The sequence below is a fragment of the Nipponia nippon genome, unplaced genomic scaffold (assembly GCF_047370975.1).
Source record: "Nipponia nippon isolate SJK-2023a ecotype South Korea unplaced genomic scaffold, ASM4737097v1 scaffold_1, whole genome shotgun sequence".
NCBI lineage: Eukaryota > Metazoa > Chordata > Aves > Pelecaniformes > Threskiornithidae > Nipponia > Nipponia nippon.
In genome coordinates, this window is record NW_028262290.1 from 98,696,463 (window position 1) to 98,719,001 (window position 22,539).

The following is a 22,539-nucleotide window of genomic DNA, read 5'->3' on the forward strand; positions in this document are numbered from 1 at the left end:
CGAGCTGCCTGACCCCTCGTGCCCCAGCCTCCTCGCCCGTGTCGGTCTGTCCTCTGGCAGGCGTTGTGCTTGCAGGCGCGGATTTAACCGGCTCAGTGGCCTTCATTCATCCCTGTCTCTTGCTCTCCCGCTGCGGTGCTGACAACTCTTATTCCCAGCACTACACTGTGGTTTCTCTCCGGCTTTAGGAGCCTATGTGCCAAATACTGCTGATCAGCCTGCTGACCAGCTGCATCTGGTGCATCCAAAGCCAGGCAGAAGCTGTGGAGCGTATGCTCCTCTGTGATGGCTGCCCGGCGCTGGTCGCGGCACACGGTCGGGCTGGCAGTGCAGGGGCAGGGCAGGGACCGGCTCTGCTGCTCACATCCCGCATCCCATCCTGTGCTCAGTGAGCACACTCTGCCAGCTCCTGAGACGGATGCGGGGATCAACCCTGAAACTGAGGGGTTTACGCTACTCTCTGTCCACCCCCAGCACAGCAAAGGCTCCCTGAATGGGAGGGTATATCTAGACCCTCCTTAGCAGACGTCTGGTCTGTCCCGAATACGGTGTGGTAAATTGGGGAATTGCTCCGGGGAGTTTGATATTGAACTGGGTGTATCCATGTCAGATTACAAATTCTGGGTTAAGCATAGGACTTTTTTGTCTTCTCTCTTTGCTTTTTGCCTCTGTGCTGATCTAAACCTCATAGCAAACAGCAAGAGAAGTTCCTGCACCTGGCCAGGAGCCACAGTGATGGTAATGATGTTTGGATGATCATGCACCAGGGCAGAGCATGCTTGGGCAAACGGATGGCCTCCTAACCTGTTTTCCCAGTCTGAGCTGGTGGTAATTAAGCAACAGATGATGTGCCTGGGACTTTGATCACCTGCTAATGCTGATCAGGTGGGTCAGCTGAAACAGAGGCTGTGAGGTTTTAAAAGAGGCTCCTCAGCAGTTGCTTTTGGAAAGGGTATGTAGTGGCTGCAGTTGTATTGGGGGATTTAGAAGAAGGATTGAACCTATGCAGTGGAGAAAAGGTCTCCAACACTGTGGAAGGCTGATGTTAGCTTCAGAAATGTCTCAGGGTGTTGAAGGAATGGCAGCATGTAAATAGGTATTGGTATTTTGTTGCTGTTTAGACAGGTATATTTTTTGATCTGCTGGAAGGCAAGAGTATTACCTGCTTGAATTTTTCTGTGTTTCTGAGACTAGCTGTAATACTTTGTGTGTATGTGATGTCTGAATTATGGGGAAAAGTCTGTTTAAACAACTGGAGGGCTGGCACTTGTCCTGGGAGGCCAGGGCAGCTGGGCTGGGTAGTCTCCTTTTTGTGAAAGCATTTGCAGGCACAGAGCCTGCCCCTTGGGTGTGTTTGAGAGGGTCCCAGGAAGGACACCATGCTGGGGCTTATCCTGGGAAGCCAGAGACATGTGGATATGTCTAAATGCAGCAGCAGCCCTACTGGGGCTCTGGTGCATATAAATCACTTCAGCGGCAGTAACGCTCTCCCTGCTCACGTGCATACTGTGCTTTATGTACATAGGTACTTGGCATGCATCTAAAGGAACACTTTTTTATGTGTTGACTCCCTGGAATTATACCTTGAGTTCAGTAGAGGAAAATTTGAGGAAATAGCATATCCCTCCTCATACCTCAGAGCCCTGCACTCCTTAGCCTGACAACCCACACGTTTACTGGATTTAGTTACTGTGGAGAGGGCAGAGCAGCTGTGGTGAATTAATTAGTAACTTCCAGTGCTGTCGCAGCCTCTGGACCTGGGTTATTACCTGTAAAGCCTTAGGATAGTCACATCCAGCTCTGTGAGCACAAGGACACCAGTGCTCTCTGTTGCAAGGGGAAAAGCCAGTGCAGGTGCCTGGCTTGCTGTTTCTGCTGCTCTTGGAGGTGGTGAAGAGGAGGAGAGATATCTGGAGGGGATGGCTCCCACTGCTGCCCTGGGGTCCTGTGGGGACTTGCAGCCTTCTGGCATGGGGCCAGTGGGATGCAGCTGCCCTGGGGTGAGCTGAGCTCGAGCTGCTGAAGCCCTGCATTGTCTTGGAGGACTGCAGTTGCTTGCATGCTCTTCGAATTCTTATTGTTGTTGATTTTAGCTTCTGGCACTGAAAAAGGTGGTGTCAGTCCAGTTTGGAGTGTCACCTTCCATAGCCAGCTATGACTGTAATGCATTAAAAGTGCAGTAGGAGCCCTGATTTAAAAAAAACTAAGGGTCTTCTGGGTCAAGTATTCTTAATTGTTAAACTTCTCATTGATCTTACAGAGTTGGAGTGACATCTGGAGATGATTCCCTTTCCTCCTCTTTTATGTAAAATAGGAGCGTGCAAACTTCATCAAATGTAGATGTACCAGCTATTCACGTGTCAGTAATACTGAGCAAGCCTGGGAAGAAGGAGGGTAAGTGACTTACATGATAAACTTGCCTGTAAATCATAATGTGTTTCTTTAAATATGGCCAATACAGGGATTTATCCTCACTGTTAAGTTATGTTAAGAGTACCCAGAGAAATATCTGACAGTCTACAGGATGCTTATCAGTCAATTAGAGTTGGGAGCTTAAACCCCTTAAGCTCTGTTGATGGCTCCTCATATTTTTCTCATAAACTGCTACCGCAAAAATAATTTTGGAAGGGTTTGGAGGCTCTTACATATGCTCTTTGGTTTCATTTTTTGGAGCCACAATTACTTCTCTGGCCTGCACTGCTACTTACTCAGTTTTCTGTGTGAAGTCAAAACCTAGCTCTGAAACAGGCTGGAACTCATTAAATCTGAGCAGGATGTTCAGTTTTGTAGATCTCATTTGAAAGTTAGTTGGTGATTCTGATATATTATTACAAATTTACAGTTGTCCTTGGTTGATAATTATGTTCTAAGTCTGTCCTTCAAATTAATCTGAGTGCATACTCTAAACAGCTCTGCCATGGCTTTGGTTTAAGTAAATTACTTACAGGAATGACACATTTGTTACTAATCCTCCAGCCTCTTATAGCCAAATTCTGTAATTCTCTCCCAGACTGATAATTCTTTCTTATGCAAGCAGACCTACTGACTTCACATTTATTCACCCTGCTCAGACCACCACTTAAGCACATGGTTAATTGTAAACATGTGTTTAGGTCCCATTGACTTCTGTGAGGCTTAAGTGCTGTTGTGAATAGGCATTCTTTTCCAAATCAGAGCTGTAAAATTAAATTTGTCCCCCTGTATAAAAGATCAATTCAACTGTTATGCTTCCAGAAGAAAGCTGAAAGTTCTGTTGGATTAAGGCAGGATATACACTTCAAGTGTAATAAGTATTGCTGAATACCTTGTCAAGTAAACTCTTATTCTGGAAGGAGCACCTGCATTCAGAGATGTTAAGGGATAACTATTTTTGACACTATCTGTATATAGACACAAAATGCATCTCAACTATATCTGGAAGATAATAATTTTGATTTGTGTGATTTAGTGAAAAACCTGAAGCGATGTATAACGAGGACCACACCAAGGAATTTATAGAACTTGAAATTAATGCCTAGCAGAAGCAACACTTCTTATATTAAGTTCTGTTTGGAGTGAGTCATTGTTACACATTCTCTATTCCTGGTGCAAGCCACTGTAATAGAGGCACTGGCCTGCAAGTTCTCATTAAAAGAAGGAATAGAAAGAGGACCAAGTTCTGGCTACCCATGTGCATATGCCACAGATCTTGGGGAAGCAGCATGCTTTTACCTTTGGTTTGGCTCTGTTGAGGTCTGACACAGGAGGCAGAGGTGGGAGAAGCTGAATGTGGGCAAGACTACTTCAAACCTGCCTTTGCATCCCTCCCTCCATGTGTGTCTTGTGCAAGACAAGTGGGCTGCAAGCAATGTTAGAGGGTAACCAGGTGGAGGGCAGTTAAAACACCAGCATGTGTCAAGCATGCTCATGTTAGGGCCAAGCAGGGTAATACCCACATGCTTCTGGTTGAATTTAGCTCCATGACAGTAGCTTGAGCAAATTGCAGTCACACGGAATGAACAAGAGTGACCATACCCCATGCATGTCTGCAACCCTGGGCACTAGGGACCCCTCACAGGTTAGTGTGAACTGGAAGGCTTTTGGTGGCTTTTCAGCAGCCAGTGTGTGCTCAGTGGGGAGGACAGCTCTTGCTGATGTGTTGCTGTGTTCAGGCTGCTGGATAGACCGCTGCAGGTACTGGCTTTATATCAACATATAAAATGGGGCTGAGAAACTTTAAATAGGAAAACAGGCTCACTGCAAGCAATAAGCCCAAGGAATCATACTTCTGGCACGAAGCAAGCAGGAAGAAAATCTTATCAAGTCTCTTTACAGTTCTTCAAAAGCAGTAAAAGAAAAGGTTAACCTTTAAAAACATTTTCACCAATTACTTGGCTTTCCCATGACATCAGTCCTCTCAGTTTCTATAGTCCTTTGAAGAACAACATTACTAATAACTAACCTCATATAATCCTGAAGTTCTGTTTGAGCCTTCAAGGAAAATCACAATTTCCCCTGTGCTAAGCTTCACTTTGAATTTGGAGTCTGAGATTTTATATATAGGACATTGTGAAGGAGTCCTGGGAGAGCAAAAAGATTTTTGCTTCTCATGTTTGCAAAACACTTGGCATTAGTTGTATGATAGCATTTTAATTCTTTACCAGCATTGTAGACCTACGCATGTGTATGTGATGCATATTGTGTGCACAATGTATGAGATCTACCTAAATATTCATGTATGTTACTTTTAATGCACAAGCCAAACGCATACGCATAGGCTGTATGACAGATTCACATAGTTTGAAGGTGCTGGGGAATATGATGTTTATACACAGGCTTGCCCTTCTTCCAGTAGCATACCTTCTGATATCAGTCATATCACCACATTTTTAAAACATCTGGAGTTTTAAGAACACTTCCATGAGTAGCTACAAAATGTTGTTTCACTATGTGGAAAAGGCCTTGATAAGAGAACAGGGGCCATGTCTGTGGAAGGACAACGCACTCCTTACTTATCAGTAGGCTTCAATCCAGTGGTATTTCCACCAGAGCACAGCTCCCTTTTTATGTTGCCAGGTAAATGCCAAGAGGTAGACGGTGAGTAGACTAGAGCATCCCAGAGTAGTGCTCCAGATGTACCTGAAGAAGGGCCTAATTGTGTAAACACCAGGTATAGTGCTTCTAATAGGGCCTTAAGGGCTGGCTTGTCACAGCAGTGGCCTTGTGGGGATGTATGGAGAAGTTAGCTGTTTCCGTAGGTTGGCTATGCTCTTCCTTGCCAATCCATTGGCATGCTCTCTGCACCCTGGACACAGGAAAGGTGCTGAACAAATGTGGTTGCAAACCCCTCAGACCCGTGCTCCTGCTTGATTTTTTTTATCCTGACAGTTTGTCTTTTTGCTTGTGTGATTTTTCTTGGGTTTTCTGTCTTTTTTCCTCTGTGTGCACTTTGAGGCTTCTGTTTAACTCCCTCAAAGAGCAAACAAAAGAGTTGAATAAACTTGCTGATGTTCCCCATTTCATGGCCTGTTGATAACTACATGATAACCCTCTCCATTGGATTCTTCATTTAAAAAAAAGTACGAGGAGGGGGAAAAAAAGAGCTTTTGTCAGCCTCCATAGCACTATTCACTGTTTTACCAGCAAGTTACAGTGAGAACATGGGCTTCCTGTCCTTTCACTGAAGCCCATTGATCTTTCTCCGTAGTAAACAGAGCGGCTGTAGCTTTTGTTTGACTTGTGCTCCCCATTTGTGCGGTGCATTTCAGGGATGTAAAGTGCTGTTGTGGCTGTTCTGCAGAAGGAGAACTGGGACAATGGCAGCGGGACAATGAGTGGGAAACGTGTGGCGGCTGTTGGAGGGGGACACTGGGTGATGGAGCCACCGCCATAAACACGGTGGCCTCTGGGGAAGGGGCTCGGCAGGCAAGGCTGTGGCCAAGCAGCTCGGAGCTGAGCAGCGATGGGATTTTAGGCTGGCCATTTCTCACCTCTCCCTTTAAATCAGCCCTGCGCAGAGCAATGCAGGTCGGAGGATGGATGGCAGGACGTGCTTGTCCTAAGGAGAAACAAAACCCCTGAATGGTAGGAGGGATGTGGCAGCAGATCTGAGATCATTCTGGCTTTGTTGCTCATTCAGTTACCAGTTAATTACAACAAAAATGATTACGATTAAGTGTAGGTCTCCAAGCTGGGGAAGCGTGCTGGAGCTGCAGGACCAGCTAGGGTCCTTTGGGAACACCTTAACTAGCGAGGTCCTTCTGCTGTAAGAAGCTGAGTATGGGGGAAGACCTTTTTGGGTGGGTAAGGTACCACCCATGGGGCAGGATTGAGGCTGAATTGGCAGAGCCTGTGCCAGGGGAGCATGCAACTGGGGCGGTGGGGTGGGAGCCCTGCAAAGAAATAAGCCTTTTTTTTTTTTCCCTTGTTTTTCTCCCAATCACTGAAGTGAGTGATGCTTTAGAAAACAGAGCAAAGATCTGGGGTTTCCCTTGATGATGGTAAGATGGTCCAAAAAGGTGTGACTGCTGGCAGAAAACAAATGTATACTTTGTCTGATCTGAAGTAGCAGGAAACAAAGAATTTGCTTGCACTCTCCTGCCTTTCAAGATTCATTTAAGCAAGGAAACTTTTCCTTGTTGACTTTTGTTGTATGCAGGTATTTTTCTTGGCCATGCTGTCCCTAGAATTTGGTAAGATTAAGTAAAAGAGAAATAGTATAGCAAGTCTCAGGGAAATACTTCCTGTGAAATCCCAAATCCACTGAAATGGAGACTTGTTGATTTTTCTTTTGTTGTTTTGTTTCAATAGCAAAACTTGATTTCCATGGGATTCTGGCCTTTCTTAATTGCTACTTACCTATCTGGCAGTGATGTCTAGGGGGCTTGGCTACCAACCACAACTTTATGATGCCAGGCACTTGGCACCTACAGAAAAAAAACTTGAGTCTCCCCCCCCAAAAGCCTGCAGTTATGGCTATTCACGCTAAGATTTCCCGGTTTGGTGTTGTCTACAAATAGCTAAGCAGAAACACACCTCAGCAGCTGAGCTCTGAGTGTGGGTTGTGCTACCCTTTCTCCAAAAGAATGTGAAGAGAACTAAAGCAAGTAGATGCACGGGTGCGTCTCTGCTGATATTGGTATCTCTGCTGAGCTGCACTAATGGATTTGGGTGATTCCTGTTACCATACAGAGGCTTAAGCAGACCTTTGCAGTCCTGTGAGTTTGAACGACTTCTACTTTTTCTTCCCCTTTTATGACTGTTGATGAACTTCTTGCTTCTCAGGCATAGTCCTCCCATGTGATTAGCCAATATATTCTGCCTGAAACTTTTAGCAGGAAACCTTTGCAACATAATTTGTCTAGGCTGTTTCAGAGTCCCATAACTTGTTTTTGTGCAGAGCATGCAAAATGTGGGAAATATCAGAACAGATTAGAATAAAACTGGATTGTTCCTCAGCTACAATGTCAAACAGGGTTAAAATGTTGTGGTGACTAAAATCTTGTTTCAAAAGCATTTTTTTAAAAAAGCAAAAAGTGCAGAAATCTTCAGAGATTTGACACAACTCTGTCACGTGCTAACCCTCTCTTCACTGCTCTTATTGTAGGTAAATGTACAGAGAAATGTAGCTTTCATTATGGACAGCATACAGTTCACCAAGATAGTTTTTGTGAGAAGCTTGTGTGATGAGGCTTGGGTTCTCTTAAAGTGTTATGTTACAGCAGAAAATTATTTTAAAATCGGAGACAGACACATGTCTGTGAAATCTGATAAATAATTGTCCAAACATTTTAAATTTGGAAACATGTATTTCATAGCCTTTTTAAAATATGCATAATGCACACCTGTTAGTGAGAACAAAGGTGTAGAATTTTGTATAGAACATAAACGTCTCTGTGCATCTACAAAGGCAATTTGAGCGGTCATACAATGCCAATATGCATCCCCTATCCTTGTGGAGGGTGTGACCCTAAAGCATATTTTTGCAATGATAGTGCTTGTTTTCAAGTTCATCCACTGATGCTGTACAGCTGAAGTTTCTGGACCTGTGAGTGCTTTGCCTTGACTTGTATGAGTTGCTCCATTGATTTCACAGGGCAAATCAATGTTGAAAAATTATATGCAGGCAAAAGTCTCTGAGTCTGGGTCTAAGGAAAGGGGAGGCCTAGGGGAATGCTGATTACTTATTTCAACAGCTTTTGCGTGATGTTCTTAGTGTTTTGTTCACATTGTGTAAGTCCAGGTGTAAGTTATGCTGGCAGAAATAGATACATAAACCTTACCTCCAAGTAAGGAGGCTCACTACAGCAATATAGGTTAAGCTTAAAGAATATCAGTAACACAAAGCTGTTGGGCTAGTCAAGTGACATAAACCTTTATTATGACTAAAAAGACACTTTTCAGCTTCATGTTATGGAAAAGGCCAGAGCCTTATGGTGTCAAGCTCCAAACCCCTATAGCCAAGTGGCCTCCTAGCCCTTGAGATTTTTGCAAGGAATGTGGAAGGAGACTTCTGAAGATGTGTGATCTGAAAATGCTCCTTTTTTTTTCCCAGCAGCTACCAAGACAGCCCTGTCCTGGGAGGCAGGAGTGGGTTGATGCTGACAACTGGATGGTACAGTACTGCTCAGCTGTCACTCATTTGCTTTTCACTCCTGGCACCCTTCCCTTGCTTGGCTGATAACTTTCAGCTGCATGGATAATATTAATGAGTAGCTGTGAAAGCACTGGGAGGTTGCAGCTGTTTTTTTTGCTGCACCTGAGGTGCTGGGGAGGTGATGCTGGTGCTGACCACCTCTGCTTTCTGGGGAAGGCAGGGTGGGGGGTGGCAGCTACTGGCAAAGGCAGAGAGGAGAGGCCTGTGTGCAGTGAGGGAGGCAGGAGTGCTTGGGCTGCTGGGTACAATTAATCAAAGTAGATTTTGGCTGAGGTAAAAGGATAAACATCCTTCCTCCTCTTCAGCATGTGTTGCAGGACATTTCCACCTTGCAGATAGGCTCTTGGTTCTCTGCTGTGTGAAAGGCAGGAGCCCTGCAGCACAAACCCTGCTCCTGGACAGCAAAGCATCGCTTGCAGAGCCAAAATCAGGAAGGAGGAGAGAGGGGGAGAAAGAAAAGGGACCACTTACATCCACCACAAACCCACAACCCCTCTGGTAGCACTCGCTGCTTGGGCTCCAAGCTTTGCATGGCCCAGTGCCCCAGCAGGAGATGGAGAGCTGGGGCCGGGTGGGGGCTTGGGAGAGACAGGGTGCCTGCTGGGGAGCTCCCTCCTGAGTTCTACCGCATCTCTGCAGCAAGGGCTTCCTTCTCCTGCCCATCCCTCTCTTCTTAATTTTTATTTGCAGACCCCAGGCTGGAGACTTGTGGTGGGCACCACGGGCTGGTTCTGGCATGGGCAGATCCCTGTGTTTTACAATGGCACCATGTTCCACTTATTGGCCACTTGTGTTCAGCCCAGAGTCCCTTTTTCTCTTGTTCTTCCTTTCTCTGATTTTTTTTTATTAATTTTTATAATAGTGTGAATAAAAATGGGCATGCTTTGCCAAGGCTTATTAAAACAATCCTGCTTGCTGTCAGGAGGCTTGCATTAGAATTGGGGAAGGAGGACTTTTAATTTTTTTTTTCCTAGTGTAAAGAAAATGGGGCTGAAGGATGGGGTAGGGACTAAGTAAAGGAAAAGGATGACAGGTGGTCTAAATCCAACCCTGAGTTCTCCTCTTCAAAGGCAGGCTATTTCTTGGGTGCTTACATTCTCCCACAGAATTTGAGGGATTAGCACAAACTGTGGCCTAATGACGCAATGAATCTTTTCATCTTGCTGTTCTCCTCATGGACAGTTTGTGCTGTAGCCCTTAGGTATGCTCCAGGCTAAAACACTATCAGGTGGAGCAGAGGACTGGGGTGATGGAGAGAAGCAGGAGCTTTCCTGGCTGCCCTGCCATCCTGCACACATAGTGTGTGCTCACAAGCAATTTGATTGCATTGGAATTTGATTTTTTTTTTTCTTGCCTCTGTTTAAAAACTCTGGGAACAAAGTGGGAGTGGCTGCTGTTGCTAATGCATGTTCACATGCCTTGTTGCTTTGAGAGGCCACATCCGAAGGGCCTTCTGTTTTAAGTTGATACCTATCTTCTAGTGCCTTGCTCTTAAAAATATCCATTGCATATTTGTGCTGGAAAGACAATGCTGGCCCAAGGGCTGGATTGCAAGGAAGTGGGATGCACTTTAGGGGGTTGGGTGGGGGGGGAGGGTGTCAGCAAGTGATGATGGTGCATGCAGTGGCAAAAAGCCACCGAATATTTATTAGGACTGCAGCCTTCCTTCTACAGAAGGCCAAGCCTGCCCTGTAAGGAAAGATTCACACAATCAGAAAGCAGGACCCCAACAGAATTTCCTGCAAATATCACAGGTGGATGATGATAGGGCCTCTGTTTTAAATCACTTTTGTAGTAGTGAACAGATCTTCCACTTAGTTAACCTGGCTGTGGGCTTATGCTGATGCAAGTGCATAAAGCTTGACCCAATAAATGCCTGTGTGCACATAAATCCATCAATGAAATTAGACTTTCAGGTTTCCATTTTTTGCACAGGAATCTAGTCCAGGAGCGCTCTGGTCCAATATGCTGCCTTTGCGGTAGCCTGTACCTCTGTAATGAAACTAATCAGTATGCAAGGGCTTGCACTGGTGCAGAGAAGTACATGCAACTTACTGCACTAAGCTAAATTGTTTTGATGAGACTTTAAAACCAATTCCATATTTTTTTTTCTGTGAGGGGTTTACTTCAGAGTCACTAGAGCAATTCTGAATCTATTTAAAGATAGTAGTCAAGACCTCTGTTCAAAATGCTGTCTTGGGAAGGATGTGGTGATTGAAGCTGGTTACAGATTGCGAAAAAGTGTAACTTTTTAAAAGATTTTTTAACTGAAACTTTCATGCAAAACCAGGCTTGTGTTTCCTGAGAATTGTGCGTCTCTCCTTCCAGCTCTGTTTTCCTTACCTTTTTTTCTGTGGGGAAGTCATGTTGCGAGGAAGAGAAATTTATATGAGGCAAGATGAAAATAATGTAGGCTTCTAACAACAGCTTGAAGAACTGCAGAAATTTTCATGACACTTGAGACAAAATATTTGCTGTTCACTAACTTTACTGCCTTGTTGGACTCTGCTGTTGGTATTGCAGAAGCAGAGAGCATCATTTATGCTGAAAGTTTTAGGAAAAGTGTCCTGTTGTAGAGCTGGATACCATGGAGATGATAATGCAAGTGGGCAGCCTGTCTTAGTGTTTTGGATTTAAGGGAATGGCAACAGACATCCTAGTACTGGTATTGGAGAGAAGGCTTCAAAGTGGCGTAGGTAAAGATGATTTATTCTCTTCTTCAAGATTTTGCAAAGTGAACTGATGGTTCCTGAATAAGCACAGGTCTGAGTTCAGGTCACTTTGGGCTGTTAGTCTTTTAAAGTATATAAAACATAAACTTAAGACCTTAAAAGAAAGAAGGCTCGTATGTAACAGAGAGAGAGAGAGAGATCTCTTAATTTGATGTCTTTACCATTGAACTTGTCCTGTGATGCTTGCGGTGGAATGAAATGCAGAGACTGATAAGGCTGCAATTATGTTTAGCAGCAGCGCAGTGGGAAGGAGCGGCTGCTCGGACGCGGCGACAGAATCGAAGCCAGCTGTAGCAGTGAAAGTCTCACAGGGTTAACCACAAAGTCTGCCTGCAGCTGCTGCAGCTCAATACCCAGCATTCACATGCGGCCTCACCAAACTGCCTTGTGACATTTTTGATTCATGTCAGGGACAGAGTACCATTGTTGGGGGGAAAAATAACTGTTTTATAAAATGTTCTCCAGGCTTTTAGTCATTTCAGTCTTTATTCTCTCCTCTGTGCCACTCTCTAGGTTGGAAAAAAGTTCTTCTTGCTTTGCTTTTCCACTTACTGCTTTAAAAAAAAAGTTTCTGGCTTGATTTCTTTTATTAAAGAGCATAAGCTTCTCCTTAAAGCTCAGGAAGAGGCTGATAGTGGGCCCTATTCTGCCTTTGTCATGTTGCTGTGACCCTAGAGGGGCTTGAGGGAGCTGTGCCTCTTGATGGTGTGACTAGCAGGAGAAGCGGCAGCATGCTTTCACCAGCAGGAAGGATACTGGGGTCCAGGGGGAAGGGCTTCCCCTTTTGTAGCAGGCAACTGGGAAGGATTTCTGGAGCGATTTCTCTTTGCTGTAAGAACAGGGCTGCCTTCTGCAGGTCTGCTGTCAGACCATCAGCTTGATTGCTCTGATCATAGTGGTGCAGTGGGCTCTGGGGATGGAGGCTCTGCTCCTTTACTCTTTTCAGTGCAGAGATAAAAAGCCTCTTTGTTTTTCAGATTTATGGAAAAGTTTTTAAATTGTTTGTCGCTCATTGCCCTGGGTAACCCCATACTGTGCTGCTAGTTGGAGCTCCAGGGCCGAACACCTAGCGGCTGGCTGGGACAATGGGACAGTATGAAAAGGGCCTTTCCCATTCTCATTCCTCTGAAGGAAGTGCTGCTGAAGGGCCCCAATGCATTTTCTCAGCTTAAATGCCTCATTTGCTTTAAGCATGTACGAGGGTTTGCAGTTTGAGAAAACAAATTAAATTAATGCTGTTTCTTTTTTTGGTTCAGCTTGTTTCTAAAGGAGTCAGTCCCCCACATCTATGTTATAGCAGATGCTCAGACGGGGACAGCTTGAAAAAACGTCCTAGTGAAAGGACAGTTTTTTAGGAGAAAAAAAAAAAAGGTTGGTGCCAAAGTGACCCTGAGTATAATTTCCCTGAAGCTAAGGTGTGCTGTAACAGGGGGGATCATTTGACCCCTTGCATCTGCCTGTTCAGGACTTCAGGCAGAAATATCTCCAAGTTTGCTGTAAAGTGTTACAGGAGTCTTGCTGCCTCTCCACAAAGCAGAGCCTGCCTGGACCGCAATGCCGGGTCCAGGTTCTCCAGACACGGCAACTGCAGTTCTGTTTCAGGCCTGATTTGAGCATTGAGTTCAGACCCTCCATCAGCACAGATCTTATTTCTGTCACTCAGTTGGGTATAATACAGACTGCAGCACAAACCACTCAGGGCACAGGTGATGGCCAGTTCAGCAGCTGTAGCTATTTCATTGCTGTTCTGGACACCCTGGACGATGGGGAAGCTACTGGGCACTTTGCAACATGCAGATGGACACAGCGCCCTGGGTGGGGGGTGAGGGTCTGTGCTTGGCAGGTTGTGCTCCTCCATCCCTGTGCCTGAATAACGAGCCTTCCTGGGACAAACAGCCCCAGGGAAGTCACTGCTCTGGTCCCCTGATCTGCTCACAACATTTGGGAGCCTGACGTGGTGGTGGGTGCCCATGTGCTGTGCTCCCCTGGTGCTCCTGGCTCTGCAGCAGAGCAGCAGTATCCAGGCCAGCTCCTCAGAGAGCTGGTTCAGGCCTGGCAAAGCTCATTAACTCAGGCTCTGTGCTGCTTGAAACAGGCTAAACTGCTCCAGGACTAGGAGGAGCAGGATAGCAGTGTACGTGCAGTGTTGCACCCATATAGAGCTGGCCTGGGAGTCTCTGCATCATGCCAGGCTTCATCCACAACCTGTATAAAGCACCTGCAGGTAACTGGGAGCTGGCTGTGCCTGACCAGAGGGCAGTGTCAGGTTAATTAGACATCTGCAGGCTATTCTTAAACTCTTTTTTTTTTCCTTCGCAGTCCCAAAATGGGGAACAGTTTAAAAGAAAAGAAAAGAAGGCCGCCTGCCCAGATAGGCATAGAACACAATTTTTACTTAATTGAAGACTGGTGCAGACTGATTTAATCTCTTAATTTCCCTTTCTCAGGTACTAAAACTTGTGGCTCAGCATGGCTTTTCTGATTTTTCCTGCTCTTTGGTTTACTTTCCATATTTTGCATTCTTGTATTTTCTTCCCTGATTCTTAATGTGCTTAGCCTGTTAAGATGAATATAAGGTCTTTATAGTAGCATCTGAGATCATAATCTGCCTATATCAAAGGCCAGAATTATTCCCTGTTGTTTGTAAAGGAATTATTTAATAAGTAATCCTTGTAAGTGTCAACATTACACGTGAGATGACATAACGCTTGGGGAAAGTAAGGACTAAGCCAATATTCCCACACCAGCTTCAAAGCTAAATATGCTTTCACGTACAGATGCTTCCTATTTCTCATCTGTGGCTTCTATTTCCTCCTAATTGGAGTTGACACTGGAAGTACCAGTTCTCCTTTTCCTCCTCCTGGATGTTTTGATTGGAATGTTAATACCGTCCTCCTTCATTACTGGGCTCCGGGGTCTGTGGAGCAGCATGCCACGTGGTTTAAGGTATAGGATCGGTTTTCCCATAGAAGCTTAGCCTGCCCCAGTGTCAGAGGAGTGTTAATGCACAGCTGGCTACTAGCTGCACAGCAGTCTGAGTCCTCGTGTGCCTGCACTTTTGGGAGCAATTGAAATCTGGACGCAGATTTTCCCATTCTGGCCTATCCTGCCCAAAAGCAAACTTCCTGTTGAATGAGCACAGAGAATCAGTCTATTCTGCAAGTAAAATAGTGAAATCTTGGATACTGAACACACACAAAATATTTTTCCCTCAGTGTTTCTACATGTTGAAACCATCAATCTCTGCAAAAAATCTGAAAGCCTTGGTCCCTGGGTGGCAAATAACTCCTCCAAGGCTAGAGAAGCTTTCTGTTTCCTGCAAAACCCCTTCCCATCCCTGCCCCTGCAACTGTGCATCCCTCCCAGACAAATTCAGCCCCCCAAGAAACATTAATAAATTTATGTGTATGCATTCAAAACATCAAAATGTCATGGAGAGTTCATCCTTTCTGTTAACAAGGCAAGTCTGATCAAAGCATCCCTAATCCTTGTCTTCCCAAAGTGACCTCTGAGGTGGGGCAGTGTGGAAAAGGGGGGGGAAAAAAAAATGGGAAAATGTGTTGTGCCAGTGTAGGTACTCCTGTCCTCAGCTGGGGGTATGTAGGTCCCAGGGTGCCTGCAGCCTCCTCAGAATTTGTGTAGCTGCCAGGAAATTGTAGTGATTTCTTGAGAGCTTGCAAACATGCATTTCTCTTCTCTGAAATCACTGTGGAGGGATTTTAAACCACTGGCTTCCAAACACGTTTATCCCCAGGGAAGAGATTTGAGATTTCTCTGCAAAGATATGTCTTGTGGTCCATTAGGGTTGAGCATGAAGCCACCCATCATGCTGCTGAGGCCCTGGTCCCAAGCAGACGTCCCTGCACCCAGGGCCCTGCTGACCCTGACTGCCCAGTGTCCAGCTCAGAGCTGACTTCTGGTCCGGGGGCTCCCTGCATGGGTGGAGGCAAACTTTTATCTGCTTGCAGAAGTAACGCCCAAATGTAACTCCTCAGAGCTGATCGTTGCACCCAGCTCAGAAAACTAGTGTCCTCTACTGAGGGGCTGTTGGAGTATTTGCAAGTCTTTTGGGGCAAGGGCTCCCTTTCCTCATGCTGTGTTTGCACAGTTGATGTGGCTGAGGCTCTGCTGTGCTGTGCCACTGCAAATAACGCTAATGAAGTAACAATGCCTGAATCCGGAGGGGCTTTCAGCATCTTTTCCCTAGAAGAGTGTGTAATGTTACAATGACACGTGGATCTCTGCTTCTCCAGTGCTGACTTGCCAAATATGAAACCCTGCCTCATTCCTTGTACTTATTTTCAAGATCCCTTTGGCTCTGCTGTCAGCAACTGTCCCGAGGTATATCCAGGTGCCATAAAGCCTGGACTGTAACAGGGCTGTTTTGTATTGTCACTGCACAAGTAATAACTCTCTGAAATCTTGGCACTTGCACAAAAGTGAAAGTTTATTGTTATTGTGCTTTACAGACAAAGTGGTGGAAAACAGCGATCCGGTATGGATCACTGGAGAGGATCCTGAGGATCTATTGGATGGTGTCTGTCCTGTTTTCCATGTAAGAGGCGTGCAGGCACCTTGGGCCCTAGTTTACCTAGAAAGCCTGGCTTTGCCCTGGGCCCTCCGTGTCCATGCAGTTGCCCTGCATGAAGCCTTCCCATCTCCTGCCAGGTGCTAGGCAGGTATAAAAGGACAAGGTGTCTCACAGGGCTGGGACTTTGTTGGCATAATAAGAGGAGAGCAACAGTTATCTTGAGACAAAGCCGTTCTTCAGCCATTTTTCACTTTTGTGACTGGGTTCATGCGCTCTCCACCTCTTTTTAGACATTGCTAGCCTGTGATCCTTTGATGCAAGTGATATTGAGGCAAAATGGTTGCTCGAAGTGTTCATTTTAGCTAAAGTGAATGACACAGGACTAATTTTCAGCTTTATTATTTAGGTTTTAGACTTGTAAAATGGCTATTCCTAGAAAGTAGTGAGGAATCCTGTATACATTGCAGTGCCTTCTCTCAATTTGTTTTTAAAGTTAAGTGATTTTTACTTTGGTGGAAAGGAAGGAGAGACAGCCAGCACAGGCACAGGAGGCTTTATGCAAGCTTTTTTCACATCCCCAAGCTTAATCTGAAACTGTGTGAGGTCTCCTATGGTCCAGATCTGTGCTTCCCTTTAACAGACACTGTGGTGCTGTGTTATGGCTTTGCACGAAGGACAAGTGGTCCCCAGGGACTGTGATTACTCCATCAAAATAATTTCCATCATTGATCTAAATAGCATTTGATCTAAATATATTTTTGAGGCAAAATATGATGGCATCAGTACAGAAAGCTCGGGATGGACACCATCTTCTAACGTGTTTGTACGCTGCCTTGTATGTCTGTGGCACGGCTGCAATATAAATATGCCAACTATCTCTAAATTTCCCGTCTGTTTCTGTTATCACAGTGTTCTTTCTGGTTATCCATGCAAAATATCATGGAGCTATATCAAACATTTTTCCTTGTCTTCAATTCCCAAGTCCTCAACAGTAGTTTCCTAGAAAAGCAATACCCTCTTTATCTATTTGTTAACTCCTACCACGTATCACAAGGCATTCCTGCAAATTCCCATCAGCTGTGACAAACTTCTTGTAGACTTATGTAGTGATTTTGATGGCTGTACGGACCTGTTTGTTTTGTTCTGAACTAAATTAATAACAGTGCAACGGCACCCGCTCTACCACTGAACTTCTAAAACTCTCCTAATATACTAATCAGCATGTCAGTGGAATATTCTTTCTGGATAGAGACAAGCCTGGTGAAATGGATTAGACATTCACATGGCATTGCATAATTCAGAGAGCAGGCATGGTGCATATGATTTGCATTAATAGCCTCTACCGCAGCAACTTCTCACAGGTCTCTCTCATTAGATCGTATGTGGAAGCTTCGAGACTGTCAATCAATTACAGTAATTTCCTTTTCCATATTTATTCCATCACGATCATTGACAGTTACCATTAAGTGACATTAATACAATACAATACCATCTTGCATTTTCCAGTGCTCCTCTTGCAGGGTGCTTAATCCATATAAGGCTGAGAGGCTCCATTATACAGGAGAAAGGTGTCTGCTCTCCCTTGCTCAGCATAGTGTGGCTCACCTGTGGTGGGGAGGAGGAGAGATCACTTTGTGTCACGGTGCCTAGCAAGCCCTCTGGGCTGCTCAGGAGCAGGGTCTACTGGATCAGGATGGAGGTGGCTCCTGCCCAATGCTGAGCATGGGGTGCTGTGAGAGGTCATCGGACTCATCGGGAGAGAAGATGCTTTTATTAACTGCAACAGCTCAGTGCAGCTTGTGTGGCATGTTCACATGCATCAGCCAGGGCGTTTTAGTATGGTTGTGTTTATAGATGCCTTACCTCATTTTATGCCCATGGACCTTCCTGGTGGAGTGACATGAACCAAGTTTTCAGATGTAGCAGCTAACACTTAGGCATTCTTGCTAGAGAAACCAGAGCTCTTTCCTTCCCTCCCCCCTGCCCGTCCTGGCTCGCTGTCTGTGCTTAAAACCTCCTGCCCTGCCCCAGGTAAACAAGACTCAGAATTACCGAATCCCAGTAGCAGTAGCATCCCCTGTTGAATAGGCTCAGGCCCAGCAGCACCACCGCTACAGAGCAGGGGAGTCTTTACGCACTTTAAAAATAATAAGGTGTTGGCATTGTCACGCTGGAGCTAATGGCCTGGTGGCAGCTGAAGGGCTCCTCCTGGCTCTTCCTCTGCAAAGCGTGTTACAGTAGCTGTGGTGAAAACTGAGACTAATGGTCTCAGCCCTCCTATTTGAGATCCATCTTCTGAGGGACACTTTGAAATTACTCTAAGAGGACAAACACTGTGTGTGAAACCTGCTAGCAAATGTTATCTGAGAAATATCAGTGTGTTACCTCAGCAAACCCTGCATGGTGGGTCAGCTGGAGCACTGCATGTGCTTCTGGCCATTGCTAGCCATCACTGGTCCTTTGTTAGCTGATGTTTGCTGAGACCTCTCCTGTGGAGTTAGGAAGGTTTTTAGCCGCAGCTCACAAGTTTTCGCAGGTCCTCTTATCCCTTAGATCCCTGATGTCCTCCCTAAATATTTGGAGGCTTAATTTTAAACTTAGAAGGTGATCTTGTTCTTTGGGATGGGTAGGAGAAGAATACGTATCTTTTGCAGATCATCAAAAAAGGAATTGTTTCATGTCCCCCATGGACTCTGCTGCAGTGTTCCCCCTTGTCTTCCCCATACTGTACTAAATAAAAATACTCTCTTAAGAATGCATTGAGCTCCCTTTGACTTCTTGCTGCCTTTGTTCTAGGGACAGTTTCTGCCCCTTTTCAGTCTTGAGGTGCTTTTCCCAGCTCGCTGAGCTGACATGATGAGATTCTTTCGCCACTCATCAGTAAACACTTCATCAGCAATTCTGCACATGCCCAAGGGTTTTTCCTCTCTTGTCTTTGCTGAATTTTCTGGTGCTTCTTTCTTCTTCATCTCTCCTCCTAGGTTGGACACTTTTCCACTTATCGTCATCTCCCTCTTCTTTGATACATGTCAGAGACTAAGCAGGATCAGTTGCCACTGTGTTCCCATTCAAGACCCTCCTAAAGCTATTGCTGCCAAATATGCTGGATGTCGTCTTTCTCACAGTGCTCCGCTTCCATCCTTGTCATTCATGGGTAACAGTTCAATGATCTTTCCCCTTCTCTGTCCACTGAGCTCATTTAAAATCCAAACAGTTTCTGGCTGTCAGCTCTCCTGTTTGTGACTTCCACTCTGTTTACTTCTCTCTTCAAAATCTTTCCTGTCACCTCTCATCTTCAGAATTGTCAGAGCCTCTCTAAGACATTCATTTCCCCATCCCTCTTTTTTTCTCCTCTGTGGCTTCTTGTTCCTGTTCACAAGTCTGCAATGGAGAGGGTCCCCACAGTTTGTACCTCCACCATGTTATTTGACGTATGCGTGTTGCTTAGGCTTTCCCTAGGACAGGAGTGGTCTTGGCTTCTGGTATTCACTGCTCGGGCTGTATCTCAAAGTTCTGCTTTGTTGCTCTATAAGCAGTTCTGTAGCTGCATGAAGTTCACACAGTGCCTTCTCACTGTTTTCGGATCCTGAGTTTTGCTCACAATTTTAAACAAGCTTCCCTCTAGATAGGGATGGTCTGAAATTTGAATTTTAATTTACCTTACATTTCAGTTGTTACATCCAAATTTTAGGGTTCTGCCTTACATAAGCATGTGCTAGGTGTGGATCTTGGATGCGCTGCCAGACTTTCCCCAAAGGTTTCGGTGGCAATCGTAGCACAGTTCTTGCTTTAGCCCAAGCTGCTTTTCCCCCAAGGTAGAATAATGTTCTCAACTTGAGTGCTGGCTAAATAATATTTAGGCATCTAAGTAAATGTGATTTGATTTTTACAGCTAGCAGATGATTTAGTTGGGAGTTTTGAGCACTTTCCATTAAGCTTTATTGAGTTATCTTTGCTAACTAGTTATAGTTAATGGTGTGCATTTTTTTCTGATCATGCAATCATTTGAGAATTTGGCAGCGTGCGTTCAAAATGTAACCAGCAGAGTATTTTTTCTTCTGTATAGAATGGATCATATTGCTTTCTGACATTTGTTGTTTCGAGAAATGTTGCAGTGAATTTTAATATTTGAACCAGAATTGTGTACTTGTCTACTCAAGAAATAAAACAGCATTTTGTGTAATTATAATCACTTAATCTAGATATTAATAAGTCAAGCTCAGTGTGTTAACAGTGATTTTGGAATAAAAACATATGAAACTTCAAAGGCTCAACTAAATCTGGGAATAATGACTATGACTGCTATATATTCTGAGACTTGAAAAAGGCTCAAGTAAACTGTCCTGTGAATTATTCCCTCCCTTTCAACAATAATTATACAATGGATTTTCATCTGTTGGTGACTTAAAAATGATATTCACAGGAATCGCTACATCTCCATTTACACAGGACTGGCACGCATTACTTCAGCGGAATAAGTCTCCACGGTCCAACAATATGAAAGATGCTAAGCACTTTCCTTGTAGGTGAAGGTCTGAAGGGAAGAGCCACAGAAGAGTATTGCACCCCTCTGTGCAGTGTTAGTGACCTTCTTTACGATCTGCTGATGAAAAGTACTAAAATACTATATTAGAGTTGGATGTTATTATTACTGTTAGGCGTTTTTGCCAAGCTTTATCTAATGATGCTGCAGCCTGGGGTGGATTGCGTTGATCGACAGAAGAGATATAGGAAACAAGCCCCCAGAAATTGTTGACTGGTGTGCCACCCTCTGAAAGCAGAATTTATACTGAAGACCTTTAAATGGTGTGGGGAACGTGTGCGCTGAGTGAAGTCCCATAGGATAATAACAGGGAGTGGGATGTGTGGAGCAGTCGGGTGAAAGCTTTCACGTCCTCTCGGAGAAATTGTGTAATGAGATATACGGGAGGGCTCAGCAATTTGTTAATGACTTGAGTGCTGCTCCAGGAGAACATTTGTGTAAGCTGTGGAACAACACGTAATATTTGCGTGTGATTAATGAGAATTTGTCATCTGAAATAGAGTCAGCGTTGCGCCTTTGTAGCTGTGTGCCTCAAACTCTCAGAGCCAACCCACGGTGGAATATTAGAGGAATTACTCAGCAGATTACTTCCATGTTGTTTTTGTCAGCTTATTCATCCTAACGCCCATTTGATAAAAGGAAGGGGGTGTGAGAGTTTGCGTTATGCGGTTTTGTTAGTGTCTAACTCGTGGCTCTTCAAAAGGTCATGGGTACTTGAAGCTGTTTCAGACTGGTCAGACCACGGCTATTAGTCACGGAGCATTATTCACCCAGTCCCTTTCTTTCTTTCCTCTTCCCCATCCTTTTAGTTGAAGATGTGATCTTTGGAGAGGAAACAATAGCTGAAGGAAACTTCCCCCCCCGTCCCGGATGTTGAGTTTTTCCACCGGAATTTAATAGAAATTATTGGCGCAGTGTCGGCTACAGGGTGACCCGACCTCCCCTGTGACAGTTCATCAGAGCTGGATGCAGGAGACGGCTTAGTAGTTTTGTCTGCTTGTTTTCCTGTCGTGTCAAGTGTGGTGGTTTTGCTGTACTCCTAGTAGTTACTAGGAGACCTTCCAGGGTTTAACTGGTTTTCTGTTACAGGCTGCTTGTTCTGTGAGAATTATTTAACACCATTCCTCAAATTTCTCTTTCAGTTTCTTCTTAGATAAAGTAGCTGGCTTTTCGATAAATAGGTGAAAATCTGGCAGCTCTTCCCTGGGTGAGGACACTGATTGATACTTGTTAGTATGACATATCTCCTTTTTGTAAGTGAAAACTGATAGAAGCTTATGCTGTTAGATGTTTATATTGCCTTAAAGCCTAGTGAATCCACCCACCTTGAGCCTCTGTTTGGTTCTATATGGATACTAAAAGGTGTTCTTTGCCCCAAAAGTAAGTCTGTGTGACAGAAAACCAAGTGGAAATGAGAAGTGTCAAAAACACGGGATATTTTAGGAAACTAGTTGCTGTGCATAATTCTTAGTCAATCAGCAGCTGTAATGCTTTTATAAGCCATTTGATATGTGAGTGTGAAGACTGGCAAAAAAGAAGAAAGGATACTTTCTCCAGTGAAAACAAATGGAAACTATTTTAATTTATATACTGTTATGGTCCAAGATGCAATAGTAGAACTGTGACCTGTATGTTTTTGGAATATGCTTCTCTTGTTTTCAAACAAAAGGCATATTTGTGTTCAGGTGATGAACAGAAAGGCCATTCAGACAATAGACTGGATATAAATTCACACTAGATTAATGTTTTATTTAGGTTGGCATCTAAATTTTAAATATGTAGAAGCCAAAGCTTATTTGAGTAAAGTCTAAGCATTTATTTTTATGTGCCTGTGAACAGTAATGTGTAAATCACAGACTATCCAGCAGCAGATAGTTGCTGTGGTCTGATCAGTATGTAAACTAAAGTTTCATACAGTTTCTAATCCAGTTCATGGCTTTGTGGAGAGTACTAGTTTTTTTGGTTTCAGAGGAGGGCTACAGCAATTTTGTTGTTGTTGAAATGTTTTTATGAGGGGGGAAAACCCCCGTGTTTTCAGTATCTGCATAAGTAACAGTGCAAAACGCTTGCTTTCTGCATACAGTTTGAACGTGCTGTC

The 22,539-nt window shown here is 44.5% G+C and overlaps 1 long non-coding RNA gene across 1 annotated transcript in view; it reads left to right on the forward strand.

The window, feature by feature from the left end:
• Positions 1-959: 959 nt before the first annotated feature.
• The window catches only part of LOC148057508 (uncharacterized), a 90,596-nt gene continuing 69,016 nt past the window's right edge, over positions 960-22,539 (forward strand). Inside the window, exons 1-2 of the long non-coding RNA XR_015702347.1 lie at positions 960-1,096; positions 2,261-2,394. This is a non-coding gene — a long non-coding RNA (uncharacterized LOC148057508). The remainder of the gene's footprint in view (positions 1,097-2,260; positions 2,395-22,539) is intronic.